The sequence below is a fragment of the Castor canadensis genome, chromosome 11 (assembly GCF_047511655.1).
Source record: "Castor canadensis chromosome 11, mCasCan1.hap1v2, whole genome shotgun sequence".
NCBI classification, from domain to species: Eukaryota; Metazoa; Chordata; class Mammalia; order Rodentia; family Castoridae; genus Castor; species Castor canadensis.
Window position 1 is genome coordinate 73,223,250 of NC_133396.1, and position 16,087 is coordinate 73,239,336.

The 16,087-nt window shown below is 35.2% G+C and overlaps 1 pseudogene; it reads left to right on the forward strand.

The window, feature by feature from the left end:
* The first annotated feature begins 588 nt into the window (after positions 1-588).
* On the forward strand, positions 589-4,805 carry LOC109702237 (phagosome assembly factor 1-like; annotated as a pseudogene).
* The last annotated feature ends 11,282 nt before the right edge of the window (positions 4,806-16,087 follow it).

A 16,087-nucleotide genomic window follows, 5' to 3' on the forward strand; every position in this document is an offset into this window, starting at 1 on the left:
TGAAACCAGCTCACTCCACTGTAACCCAGATAAATATCACAAGTACACAAAAGACTATTTGAGAGAAGCCTTTGTTAGGGAATATTACAGGAGTTTATTACACAGAAGAGAAGCCTCCTAAACTAACCCAAAAAGTGTAGCAAACAGTCCGATTTTATAACCAAAAGAGAAAGATGACATACATGTGCATGTATTATAATTTTACCAAAGCAGCTTCTAGTTCCCCAAGTCACAAGCCATACATAAATATCTATCAGAAGCTTACATAAAAACCTATCACAAGTCTCTTATTGCACCAATCACAGGGGTTTTTCTTGCTGACTTGGTGAGGAGGTGATCCTCCTCTCATCCTGAATGAGAATAGCTTCAGGGTGAGCAGAGTTATCTAGAGTTTCCTGAGGCTTCTGTTGAGAGTACAGTCTTCCCAAGATGGGAAGACACATTGCCTAGAGCAACTGGGAATGGAACAAGTCCTCCTGAAGCATAAGTTAGTGGCTTCCACTGCACAGTGGTTGCAGAATTCCCTGTAGTTGGACTGCAGTTTCTTCAAAGTGTCCAGAAAGTACCCAAAGAAGTCAGAATGCCATGATGATAGCCTGGCCAGTTGTCAAAAGAGGGACTGCTCAGTTATCAGTTCCCTGTTCAAAGGAGCCCAACAATAAGAGAAGGTCTGATGGCTGTCAAAAGGTCAAGTCAGCCTGGCCTCAACAGTGTGAAGTATTTGGAAGAAAAGTAAACATTAAAGAATGCTTACAATAGAAGACTATCATTAACATTAATTTTCTTAACAGTATTTAACAGGGCTTAATTCAATCAAATATTTTTAGATAGAGTTAGGTCATTCTATCTGTCTCAGTTCTACTCTTTGTTTAGGCTAATCTGTGTGTCACATATACTCAGATACTTCTTGGGAAGAATCTGAACTTCAATCCTTGATTATGGAGGACATTTTACCTTTCCCTTATGTAAGTTAATCATCTTTGTTCTTCTAATTCAGCATTTAAATATGCTTTTCCATACACATTGTTAGACCATGGACTCACAAATACAAATAGGGTGTTGCACAGCTTTTGCAAACACTGCAAGGGTCTGTAGGTAAATGATAGTAATACTTGGTAGAGGTTAAAAAGAATGAGCTCTTCAGATTCATTTCTCCATCACTTCAACCACATACTTAATAAAAACTATAATAAGAAGTGGGGGTATTATAGAAAAAATTATAAGAATATATATTTTAATGTAAAATTTGTATAGTAGACATTATTGGTTCCCTTTTCTTGCTTTCCCATGCACTTAGATCACTATCTTACCTCTGAGCTCCTCCATATGCATCTGTGTGCTTTGTAGCCAACAGTTTGCAGTTGTAAATTTCTTCTCATTTGTGCTCTTGAACAGTGGAACTGCCTGTGTATAAAAAATCAGAAATCTTTGGGAATTTTGTTCCCTTCTTCATCCCCCAGAGTGGCTATAGTCAATTACTGACCAATTTGAGATTATAAAATCCAACTCCTTTTTTCCTTTAGACAAGGTAAATTGTTGTGTATAGTTCACTCTTTGGTGTTTCCTGAGGATCAGGCTGCATCTGCAAACTTATCAAAAATTACAACATTGCTTAATTATAGTAGTGTAATAAATATGGCTTTATTTATTACAGCCAAGTGTATATATATTACACATTTAATTTAAATGGTTTTGCAGAAAATGATTTCATCTGTTTGGCAAGATTTTGTTTTAGGTAACTCATAATCTAACAGTAAAGAATATGTTTGTAAAAATGCCCATATCCTGGATAATTCTTTTCTTTAATTTTTATTTTTTTATTTTTATGCTAAGTGGGATACACTTTGGCATTTACAAAAATTCTTACAACATATCAACTATATCATACTTCACTTCACACACACCCCTATCATTCTCCTTTCTCCCTTTTTTCCCCATTCTTGCAGTAGTTTCAACAAGTATCATTTTCCTGTATTTGCATGATATTCACCCTCCCACATCCTTTCCTCACCTCCTCCCCTTATCACTGGTACCAACCTCCCCCCCAGATGACCTTTTCTATTGTCCTATTCTCTGATTTTGTAAAATAAAAAAAGACATTTTTGTTTGTTTAGAGCCTAGTATTATTATTATGGCTTTAGACTTTTGTTCTTGTCCTGATTTCACATTGCGGATCTTATGAATAAATAACATGTTTATTCTAAAGTCAGTAGTCAGTATGGTTGTGCTGAAGAGATAAGGTTTAATTTTAAATTATACTTCTTGTTTTGAAATAAATGTTCATTTTTGCCTTCATTATTTTGGAGCTCTTCATGCTGTTTGCTTTCTTCTCTTCAACTAGATTGGGCAAATTTACTTCTTGTTATGTTGATAGGAAATAACCACACTACTCACCATGTTCAGAGGGTTTAAATGTTTCATCAATTTAAGTTCATTTGAAAACTGAAAACTGTGCCTATAGTTATACAGAAAACAACAGAAATTTGAAAAACAATTATAGTGAATAGTTAGATAAAAGTTTTACTCTGGGAAAAAAGTAAAGAGATAGTAAGTTTTGATGATTGGTTTGAAAATCTAACAAACATTCAAGAGCAACTAATTTTAAAAAGCCTATAGCTTATAAAATGTTCTATAATCTCTAATGCAAATGTAACCACATTTTGACAATAATACATTTTCCATGTGGGATCTTGATTTTACATATTGATTGCAAACACCTATTATCTGCAAATTCTGCTGAAATTAATTTAAGGAAGATAGATGTGGTTCAAAATGCATACTTTAGACTTTAGTTCTTATTCCAATCTAAAGGACTATGTACAAGTTGAATAACATTTGTTTATGTATTTATTATTCATTCATTCACATGTGCATACATTGTTTGGGTTGTTTCTCCCCTCTACTCCCAGCTTCCACCCTCTCCTCACTTTCCCCCTCACTTCTAGGCAGAACCTGTTCTGCGCTTTTCTCCAGTTCTGTTGAAGAGTAGAAATAAGCAATAATAAGAAAGACATAGCTTTTTTGCTAGTTGAGATAAGGACAGCTATACAGAAAGATTCCTAGCATTGCTTTCATGTACAAATGTGTCACAACCCAGGTTAATTCATCTCTACCTGATCTTTACACTGGTTCCTGATCCCCTTCTCATGTTAACCTCTGTTGCTTTAAGGTTTCTGTAACAGTTCCTCTGGAGTGGGAACACCAAATGCTTTCATGTTTTGGATTTTCTATCTAACCCCATACCTCCTGTATATACTCTCCCCTTGTCATGTAACCCAAGTCCCAAGTTGAGTAACGTTTGTGTATTAAATTTTTTGTAGGCAGTACTATCCATTTTGTATAGTTTCTATGAGGAGGTCTCCAGGTTCTATAGTAATTTCTTTTTTATTATATCATAAGAGGCTGTTGTAGGAATACCTTACACAGAGTTAGGGAAACATCAGCCAATTATTTATACTTGTGTTTGATTTGACTTTAATTCATTTATTTATCCCCAAATTATTACCAAATGCATATTGTATTTATGTACTCTCTAGTTACTGTGGACCTTATTTCTGCACCTCTTATTTCTGCTTTAAATCCTAAAGGATAACACCAAGAATTCATATAATAATAAATACAATTTTGGGAAGAAAATTTTCATTAAATTAAAGACAAGGAACTCTCAGCAGATCACATAACAATTTAAACACAACTGATGATAACATGGAACTGACTAAGAGCTTGTTTGTATCCATTGAGCTGCAGAATGCCCCTGCAGGAATTTTATTTTGAAATTTCTTTTCCTTTAATATTTTGTTTGACCACACTTGGTTAAGACCATGTGTAATAAATCCATGAACAAGGATTACTGTACAACTCCTCTGAATACTTGTTCCTCTTCAACTTCAGAGGATTTTCACCTTTTCAGTTAGGACTCTGGACTGACGTCCAAATATGACCTCAATTTTGCCCATGGTTTAGCTTTTCTCCAGGTAGTTATCCCTTGAAGTAACTATAGAACAAAGGTACATCTACATGGAAACAGACTAAGATACTAAGGCTCCTGTGATATCCTGAGCTGTTTGCTGGGCAGTATGTCAGGTGAGAGTGAAGTCCTTCAAGATGGCACAGAAAGCTCATGTTTGGACCTCACCTATTTGCTGCAGTTTGTGGACCTGGCCTTTTAACAGATACCAAGTTGCGGGTATTCCAATATTCCATGTGTTTTGCTGATTCCTCTCATCATGTTCTTTTCATGTTTGGTTCTCCACGTAAGATCATCTAAAAATCAGAAGACAAGATGAAAATTAATACCCTTCCCTCACAAACTAGTTCCATCCAAGTGCAATGACTACTTTTGTAAGTACTTCAATCTTGGATGGGCATCATCTTTAGCACAAATACACACAAATTGAAGGAGCATGTTCTGCACACCAATTACCTTGTGGTTTATAAATTTTAACATTTATAATTTCAAGATCACTTGAACTATGGCTAGTTCAAGACCACTAGTCATAAAGAAAGAAAATGCAGGATGTCAGGGAGATGTGCACAACCCATAAAAAGCAGAATAGCATCCTGGATCTCCTGGTTCACCCTGTGGAGGAACCTGCTATCCTGAAGAGGTCCTCCTCCTCAAACAACATGAGCCTATTTCACTCCAATTCTTCTTTGGTTTTCAGCAGATGATCTTTGAGGTCATGGAGAGCAACCATATTGCCTCGGTAACTCTGTATATCTCTTCCCCCAAGCCTAGTGCCCACCCGAGAACAGCAGAGCCCACTAGCAACATCACCACCCATGGCCCTCTTCCTGTGGAATGATGTATCACATCTAGCACATTAAGTTTCTTTGCCACACTGTGGGTTTTCTTGGACACCATGCCAGGGTTGAAAGGCTGTGTGATGTTCTGGGGTGGGACACAGTGTGAGTGCTGTGCTGTGAAGCAAGGACCCAGATATTCCTGTTTGTACTAAACTTGCTGCTGCCTGCATGAAACACAGACTGCAAACATTGAGCTTTGCTACCTGAACACAGCAGCTCTTGGCCATCATGTAAAGAAGGGAGGACAAAACAGTTCCTGTCTCACACAAATGAGGGAAATGGGGCTCTTCCTGTGGCTGATGACATAGACATCCAAGATGAGGACAAGTTCCTGCCTTTGGTCCCATCTTGCCACATGACTGCTAAGCCAAGCAGGTATGTCTATTGTACTTGGTTGCTACATTTGCACTGCAACCATTTCAGTCACTTGAAGCTGGCTGTGGCCAGAGTGGCCCATCTGTCCATCCTGGTTCCTTTGGTACACATACTCCCTGCCAGGCCCAGGTAGCACACTCACCTGGTTGAAACACAGCTTTCTACCACCAAGGTAAATGTCTAGGCCTGGTTTCTACTGTCTTAGAGTCAGCTTTTATGGCTGCTTGGGCAACTGCTTGGCCCATGATGGCTGGCAGAGTTGTATCCTCTTTGCCCTTTTATTTAGTGCCAAAGATTTGTCCAAAGACATCTTTTGTTGTGTTTCAGCATTTCATTCTTCACTGTGGGCCAGATCTTTGCCCCAACCCTGGGCAATGCCCCTGGATAATATACTCTTAGCTCAAGTCCTTTAGCGGCTGGAGGAAGGCTATGCTTTTGTTTTCTTCATGGGTTTTGTAATGGAAAGAAGCACATACATGTTCTAAAAATACTAATATTCAGGTCAGGTGTGATGGTACATACTTACAATTCCACCTACCAGGAGACACAGGTGGAGGATTGCAGCCCAAAGCTGACTCCAGACTAAAATAGAAGACCCCATCTGAAAAACAAATAAATTAGAAAGAGCTGAGATGTCACTCAACTCATAGAGGCTCTACCGAGCAAGATCAAGGCTCCAAGCCCAAACACCAGTACTGCCTCCCAATAAAATAAAATAATAAAAATGCTAATCTTTTTGAAATGAGTTAAGAAGAGAAATGTATACTTTCATTGCAATTCTGATAATTTGGCCTAGTAACTTGTGATAGAAAGATGACACTTTTGTGAATTTTTCAAATGTGTGTACCGATTTTTGAATATGACTTTTTTGTAATTAACTCATGTGTGGCCTCATCCTGCAATAGTTCATGAAGCATGTGCTATGGACCTGCCTTAGTTTCCTATATGGTTCCTTGGCCAACACCCAGGAATCATAGTTCCTAAACTAAAGTGTGTCACTCCCATGACTTCATAACTGACTGGTGTCTTCCTATGTGGACCATGGTCTGGCCAAAGACCATGCCAATGTGACTGTCATGGGTAGCCAGGACTATTCCCATCTTTTGTAATAGGGAAATTTCCTTATCCCCTGCCCACATGGCTTTTTCAATAAAGCACCTATATTGTCAGCGCCATGTGTTACTGATTGGAAGTCTGTACCAAAAATATTTTTTAAAAAAGAAAGAAGGAAGGAAGGAAGGAAGGAAAGGGAGAGGGAGGGAGGGAAGAAAGGAGAGAAGAAGGAAGGACAGAGAAAATTAAATGTTTTCATTTTTGAAAGGAAAATATTTTTTGTAAAAATATAATACTTTTAGCTTGATCCCATATAAGTATTGATTGTATGCAGTAATGTGCTAAAGGAATGAAAGCACACTAATATTATTCAGTGCTGTCATCCATGTCCAAGAAAATACAAATAAGTCTGTGCCTATAGACTGGTTTCTGGGGTAACTGTCCTTATTTTGTTTTACCTGGCTTCATATTAATTTTCTGGAATTATTTCAATTTAAGTTTATTATTTGAGATGATTTACACATACATTTTAATTAAATTACAGGTTTGAAAGTATTTGTTCTTTTTCTTGACCAGACTTTATCAATTACAAGGGGAATAAATTAATGAGAACACCAACGTAAATAAGTATTTAACACACCCATTTCATTTCTTCTAAGCAGTATTTTATTAGACAATTTATATCTATTGAAAGCTGATTGCTCATGTGAATATATGAGTTTTAATTTTTCAGTTTTATTTATATTTACATTAAACCAATTTCTCAGGCTATAATTTTGATGTATGTTTTGTATTCTTTACAGTGCTGAAGATGGAATGCAGGGCTCTTAAATGTTAGACAAACACTCTATGACTGATCTACATCCCAGGCCTGAAGTGCACATAAAAAATACATTTTTAATTTGTTTCTATCCATAACTGTTGATACTTTCAAGGAACTACTTTACCCTTTTTGCTTAGGTGAGACTTAGGAAGGAACTGATTTGATTCACCACTGGTCTTATTAAAACAGTCCCATGAGTTGATTAACATTTTTACACCAAAAGCTTCCAAGGTATAATTTAATTTTGGGGGGAAAAAAACTGTCCTTTACCAATTTCAAAATTAAACTAGCTCATTACAGACTGGGTTTGTGCAAGGATCAAAGTGGCAATATATGCTAGTTAGGAGAGTTAAGGAAAGTATATGCAGCAAAAACAGAACAGAAGTGACAGAAAAACAAAGCAATCAGTGAAAAGGTGTCAAGCAGCTCAAGAGGTTTGTTTCAGTCTCACTTCAACAGGTGTTTATGTGTGTGTGTGTGTGTGTGTGTGTGTGTGTGTGTACTTACTCCTGTGAGTGAAACCAATTTTTGTGATTAGCTGTCAAATGTGACATTTTCTGCCATTTTGCAAAAGTGGGCACTGCTCACCAGGGATGAAAGTCCTGAGTGACTAAATTAAAGCTCAGAAATCAGTGTTTTGAGAATTATTCCTTCAATGCATATCTTCTGAGATTAAGTTTGAGGATGTTTGAGAACTTTTCTTCTCATGAAATAGAAAGATGAAAAGTGTCCTAACACCAGTTCCTCTATCTGAGGTTACACACATACTTACATAGCTTTTATCATTTATTTCCAGGAAGTAGGTCATCTAATTTACCCAGTTCTCCTATCTTCCTGAAGCAGTAAACAGGCTTCTCTCATCACCTTTGATTGCTACTCCTGCTGAAAAAAGATTATTTTTTTTCATTTGTAGCACACCATTTCTTTATGAGAATTTCAGAATTATAACTTCATAAATCTTCAAACTTGTTTGTCAAGTCTGAGTTGATAAAATGATTAACTAAATTTACAATAATATCATTATAAATATATAATTATGATTAAAATAATATTTAAAAATCATCATTGCTATATTTATTTATGCCATAAAGAGGAGAAAAAGGTAAATGAGAAACATTAGCTAGAGTTAAATTATATGAAATAGTTAACTTACATAAAGCATATGCAATTATTTAAGTCACTGAGGAAATAAAATGTATAAGAACAATTTATAAGAAAACATCCTAAAATGTAATATCATTCACCACTGAATAGTGGAATTATGAGTGACTTTTATGTCTCTTTACACATTATGGGGTATTTAAAATTACTGTGAATGTAAAATACCTTGAAAATCAATTAGAAGTTAAAAGTAATGAAAAAGAATGAGTAAAAATCCCAATCCCCCAACACCATTGTTTCACTTTCCTTATAATTTTCTCATTCAGGTTCACAGCTTTGATTATTGTCCAAAGCTGATGGATCTCAACCTTGTCCATTCTCTGAACTCCAGACTTACACATCCAACTACCAATTTGACATCTAAATTTAGACATTTAACAGGCACCTGTCATGTGACAAGTGCAGTGAGCTTCTAAAATTCCTTCCATAAAATTCCTGTACCCTTATTCTTCTCAATTAATGTCACTACATTCTTCTGGTCATTGTAGCCACAATATCAGAACGGCTTTGATTCTACATTTTTCTTATGCTCTTTACCTGCCCATCAGACGTTCATGACTTTATTTGCAAAGTACAGTTAGAATTTGAAAACTCCGGAGTGCTTTCCTTGCCACTGGGGGTTATTGTCTAGCTTCCTATTGCTTTTGTTCCATTAAGTTTAATGAAGAGAGTAGTCATAGCAAAAAAAAAAAGAAAATGTGAACTTGATCACATCATTTCTTCTCAGCAACTGTGATGTCTGGCTGAACATAAAGTCCAGCACCTCACGGTGACCCACAGGCACCACATCAATCTGCTAGTGAGTTTTCCCTCTGACTTCTCCCACTGTTCTCCATTTTGTTCATTCCAAACCTTCCATGGACTGAATGCCGGTGTTCTTCAAAACTTTAAAACTCCATATGTTGAAATCTTAACCATGATGTAATGGCATTAAGGAGTGGTGCTTTTGGAAGGTGATTGAGTCAGGTGACTAGAACTCCCAGGAATGGAGCTTTTGCCCCTATAAAAAGGACCCCAAAGAGCTGTCTTCCACTCTCTTATAATGTGGGGACACAACAATAAGCAGACAGTCTGCATGAAGGAAGATAGTCTCCATGACCTCAATCAGAGCCAAATTCAGCAGCCAAAACCTTAAAAAATAAACTGTGTTTATAATGTTTGTTAACAACCTAGTCCATGGTATTTTGTTATAGCAACTTAAACAACACAGCACCCTGGATACATGGCCTTTGTGTTCCAGTGCCAAGCTATTCAGGCTCCTTCAGGGTTTTGCCACTCATGCTTTGCTCTGCTTGGACTTTCTTGCTACCAATGTGATGGTCAGTATTGTACCTCCACATGGTGAAACTGTAGTCTTCAGTCAGCTAAGCAAAAACCAATTTAGGTGCTGCTCTGAATGTGTTTTGTAGATGTGACTAAAGTTCATAATTCACTCATAATTTAATTTAGAGGATTAGGCCAATAATCTGAGGGACCCTGCTCCAGTCCACTGAAAGGCCTTGAGAGCAGAGATGAGGCTCTTTGACTTTGGGTAACAGTCCAAACTCATGTCCAAGAGTTCCTATGTCCTTTCTCATAGACTATTTAGAGTTTCCTACCTAATTCCCACAATAATCTAAACTGACATCTTACAATAAAAATCTTACTATATACCTCTTACTGGTTTATATATCTCCTACTTCTCTGAACAAGGATTGATTCATCAGTTATTCACACAATATCACTGTCTTCTAATTTTAATCAAAATGCACCAATTAGTATCATTTTGGTCACTTTTTGTTATAACCAAACTTCCCCTTTTGTTATATTCAAGCTTCATTATTAATTTTTAACATATAACATTTTCCACAATAATAGATGTTTCATTTATTTTCCTTTTGCTTGGATCTTTAACAACAGAATATACATTCTATGAGGTAGCTATTTGCATATTTGGTTCTCATAGCATTTCTGAATCTGTACTGGAGTTAACATATAGTATTTATTTAATAAATATTTATAGACAAGAAGTTTATTAAGAGAAAGAACAAAGCTCCCATGTGAAGCATTGAGGGGTCCTGAGTGGGTGTCCTTTAATCAATATTTTATGAATGAATAAACCATGATTCTGAATTGATATCTGGATTTATGCCTTTTTTTCTAATCTGAATATTTTAAATTTGCTTTTACTCATTAAGCTCCATCACTTTTTTATACTTAGTAGAATTTGTGCTTAGTAACACTGTCAATAAGTACATGCTAGAGGAGCTAATATAGAAACCTTAAAGCAACAGAGGTTATCATGAGAAGGGGATCAGTAACCAGTGCAAAGATCACTTAGAGATGAGTTAACATGGGTCATAACACTTGTGTACATGAAAGCAATGCTAGGAATATTTCTGTATAGATATCCTCAACTCAACTAGCAAAAATGCTTTGTCTTCGTTATTAGGCTTGTGTCTTTTCTTCAACAAAATTAGTGATAAGGGCAGAACAGGACCTGCCTGGAACTGAGAGGGGGAGGGGGGAAAAATGACCCAAACAATGTATGCACATGTGAATAAATGAATAATTTTTAAAAAATAAGTACATGCTTAGTCTTCCTTTGTGAGGTAATATTAGGGCAATTCAAGTAGGTGACAGAAGCCTGTTTTGTAGCCTAATCTTCCTGGAATTTGGAGACTGTGCACAATTGAATGAGCCTCCTACACACTGTTTTTTTTGGTGTGAATTGCTAAATTGTTAAGCTTAGTAGTAACTTATAATACATTTTATATACTATAAAGCATTAATAAAGGTAATAAAAATTGGGGGATTTTTATTAATATTTCATTCTGTGATTAATTTTGTAATATGAATCAGAACATAAGAGTATACAATTTGACAAACATACATCTTTTAAAATTTAAAATAATATGTGTGCTATGAATAAAAACCACATCTGGTAAAGATTTAATCATGGCTAGTGGCTGAAAATATTTAATACAATGTGAGATTATATGAGAAAAGCTTTCTGTCTTAAGGATCTTAAACATGTTACATTAAATATTACTTGTGAATTTACAAAGCATTTTTTGTGAATCACAGGTCAGAGCTTTGTTCACAGTGGCTTCATTGGAATGACACAGGAGACAATGGGACTTCATGGTATCTTTGCGTTTGTTATCTCATGAGACTTTTCAAGTTATTGCTACATAAACTTCGATCTTCCATTGTGTATTATTTCTACCATATTCCTAGGAATAAATTTGTCTTCTGTCTCCCTCTCTCTTTCTGGCCACACATATTCCCAAGTAACAATTTTTATTTATATACTCATAACACTTGTTCTAGTCCAGGAGAAAACTTTCTAAACTTAGAATTTATAAATAATCTCACAGTTCAGTATTGGCACAAACAGTTACTATAGCTCTAGTTTTGAAATAAAAACTCAGAAGTGATTTTGCATTTCTTATTTCAGACAGTAATATTGTATAACATATTTATGAAAATAGATACTCTAAGTTACGGATAATATTATATATAACTCATTGATTTGGATATGAATATATAACTATATATAATTATATAATTATATTTAACTCATTGAATTTTAAAAATATAAGCAGAAATTGAAATAAATTCAGTCACATTAATTCAAAATACTCAGTTATAATTCATAGTGCTCCCCAAAATTATTAAAAACATTTATTCCACGTAACAACAATGGAAAAGTACACACTTCTAAGCCTCACACTAAAATTATTGGAATAATTTTTTCAATAGAAAAATGTCTACTTAAACAATTTTACAGATCTAAATCAAAACCCACATTTTATTTCATAATGTTCTGTTCATTATGCTCTTATTTCGTTTAAGCTAATGTATTAGGAGGAGAGCATTTTATCTTTCCTTTCAGGTTAGGACTATTCCCTGGTTACTACATCATCTTCACTCAATAAATCTAAAAAGAGTGGTGGGGAGATTAGCAGCTAAACTGTCAGAACTTAAGATGTGTGGAGGTCTCAGGTATATCAGAGAGATGGAAAAAAAAGGTGATGGAGGTATGCTGAAGGGCTTCTCAAACCCCTGTCAGCTTTGTCAACACGGACAACCCACAAAATGTAGGGAAACACACAAATACTCTGGGTCATTCTGAAGGTGAAATAAAATGTCATTACTAGTCCCAAAATCTAAACATAAGGAGAATATTTGAGCAGATATTAAAGAATTTGTAAGTCATCTCTTTTCTCCTATTATCCAAAATATTTGTGCCCATAGTAGTGGTGAGGTTAAGACATAATTCACATATGCCTAGTTCAGTGGAAGTAACATCATTTAGCAGCACCCAAACTTCATGTTTAACCAATTCATAGTGATTTCATATACTTGATATATTAGTTGGCTTTTTGCCAAATTTTTTATGCTGAAGATTGAACCCAGAGTTTTATATATACTAAATTCTAACCCTGAGCTATCTCCCCTGCTGTTTTTACAAATTTTGAAGACAGCAGTGAAAAAATATATTATATATAATATATGGATTTAAATTTATATGATTTAAAAATTTTAAATCAGACGATAATTCATATCATAAATATATACATGGTAGTATAGTGCATATTTTCATTTAAAATGGATTATAGCTCTATAAGCATATGTTCTGGCAAAAGAGGCCAAGTTTCTTAGAGTTATCAGTCCCTTCAAAGGCCAAGGCTATAAAGATAATGGTGACATAAAAAATCAGTTGTCATAGAAAGTTTTGTGTGCTCAAATTTACTGCCGGGAAGTGTAAAGCAGAAATTTAACTCCTCTTTCTGAGTTATGAACAGAGGTCTAAAAATATACCTGCTAGATAAAGAACAAATGTTGCTTAAAGCTGACTGTAAAGGCTTTTCATGGTACTGTACCACACTGTTAAAAATTCTGAGCTGCCACTTCCAGGGCACATGAATGAGTGTCACTCAGTGTACAATGGGAACTCCATTCTTGTTTATACTCAAAGAAGAGAATTTATTCTTACATTGAAAGAAAGTTTTAAATGGCACTCCCATCACCATTGTGAACTGGTGTAATGATAGCACAGATATGGAGTTCTCAGATGAGATAAAGGGATGGGAAATTCCAGCGTGAAGTGCACTGATATTAGCAAATACTGTAAGCTTGAGGATTTATTTTTCTCTGAGAAATAAGGGTTCTCTGAGTAATAAGTGATAAACACATAAGAAAGGAAAAATTGAAACACACATAAATTAGCGACTGATTCATTGGAGTGAAGTGACATACATCTCTTTGTTCACTTTCTGTTGCTAAAAGGACATACTCTGGATCCACAAAGTATGGGTTCAGGTCCAGTTTGTGAAAGTTGTTTTCCCACAATCTCCAGAATAAATCAGAATGTACACTCAAAGGATTAACTTAAAGAAAAAATTATAAAGTGTAGACAAGGCTAAGTCAACAAAGATGAGAAAGGGTGGGCAAGATTGGATGGCAGTTATCACCTTAAGCCTGAAGAAGAAAGTGAAGGACCAATGTTAGATATGATCAGAACCCAGTTGAGGTTGAAGATATGGACAAGAAGCTATCAAGAGTTGAACTTGTGAGAGAAAAAACCCACTGTTAGACTGTCAGCCAATTGGGAAAAATTAGGGGCATAAAAAGCCATACTCCTATCAATCTCTGTATTTTATTCTTTTTGAAATTTCCAAGCATGCATACATTGTACTTTGGTCAAATTCACCCTTGTAGTATTCTTCCTTATCTTCCCTCCTTGTCCCCCTTTATTTTGCGGTTTTAATGGCTTCAGAAGGCTTTTTTGTCATATATATGTATATATAATGTACTTTGAGCATATACACATCCTCATCATCTTCTCCTGTCCTCTTTTCCACTCCTGTTGGTCCTCCCTCTCCCCACAAAAGCAGCCCTGTCACATTCATGTCATATTTTCAGGTCTAGATTCAGCATATGAGAGCACAATTGTTATTTGTTTGTCTGAGCTTGGCAACTCTTGCTCAACATGATGACCTCTACTTCCATTCATTTTCCTGCAAATGACATAATTTCATTGTTCTTTATAATTGGATATTACTCCACCTCACATGCTAATCACTCCCTCCAGCCAAAGCAAGTGGAAAACCAGAAACCAAGAGATCCTGAGGGAAGCAGTTCATGGAGATATGCTTCCCGTGGAAGAGACAACAGTGATGGATGTGGATCAGAGACTCCCTGTTGGAATATGGATAGGGAGCAGGGAAGACAAAAAAGTCCTCCTGTTTTAAAAGACTTGTATATGTCCTACACATGAAATCATGCATGTAAGTTTATAAGTTCTCACTAGGAAGTCAACAATTTTTTATATTAATTTTATATTTCCTGAAACAAAAAGCATCTGCACAGTACTGTTACATTAACCCCTTACACATGGGTTTCTCCTCTCAGTTTTTTCTAGTACCTTTATCAGTTGTAGACTACTAAAATGGTTCTTTTTACACTTGTTTTTCACCCTGGCTCAATTTAAAGTTTTAAAATTATATTTTCTTAATAATCTCAATTATTTATAAAATCATACCTAATAAACATTTTCTAGAAAGGATTCATATATTTTTTGAGATAAACTGCAGGTAAGTTTTCATGGTACAGTAGACAATTCAAGAAACCTTAGAAAAGGTCATCTCTCTAAAATTGACCCTAGAATAAGCCAGGATAGTAAGAAAAATAGGTGTATGAGCCAGGAATGCCAGGCTGATCTGAAGTCTTGTTCCATCCTAGCTTGAAGTACATAATAGGTCATTTTCTGGTCTTACAGTTTTATGGTACATACCTTCCCTCACCTACACAACCATAGCCTTTGCTAGTGTTTTGTTCAAATAAGGCCCAATTCTGGGAGTGAACTGATCCACCTATCTCACTCTTTTTTGAGTATTCTCATTAAGCAACTTTATATCAAGATAACAAAAATAAGCAAAGAGGAAATCATGGCTTAGTACTCCTTTGTCTACTAGATTCCCTGGAAAGAGAACTAGCTAAGTTATGCCAGATTCTTATTTTGAGAAATTATGAAGACCTGGAGACTAATATCAACCTAGGGGAACCAACCAATCAATTGTGCTTAAAGAGTGGAACCCTAATACAATGAATACTGATGCTCAGGTGAGCTTTTCTGTCTGGCAGTACTCTGCATGTTATCCTTCATTGACACCAGGAACATATATCATCCTGAAAAATCATATAGAATATATATTACAGTGAAATTATAATATATATTATAATATTTATTATAGTGAAATTCTTGAGTGAAAACAAAGAGAGTAAGTCAAATAAACAATACTCTATAATTTCTCCAAATTTATGACAGATAAAGTACAGGTCTGAGAGACTCAAGTAAGACACACACATGCACACACACACACATACACACACTTTTTAAAACAACTGAAAATAAAGAGATAAAATTTGTAAAGTCAGTGAAGAGAAAAGAAATATTCTAGAATATTCCCCATTCTAGAATGAGTAATGAAGAGAGAATTAAATTTATTCTTAGAAAACAGATAAACAAAAAGAAAATGAAACAAAAACTTGAAAACAATAAAATTTAAGAACAATTAATTCAAGGCCTGTTTAACCAGACTTATTTACCCAGTCAAAATATCTTTTCAAAATTTAAGTAAAAGTGAGGACATTCTCAGAAATAAAAAATCAACAAACTCACTACCATTAATGCTAAAGAAGTTCTTTAAAGAGAAACATGCAATTAATTATACTGAAAATTGATCATACACAAAGAAATGAAAAATAGTTGAAACAGAGTGAAGTTAGCACTAAATTATTTTTCTTATCTCCAAACCAGAAATATAACTGAGGTATGTACTCAATCTAATGCAAGTTAAGAATAATAATAGAATGATGCAA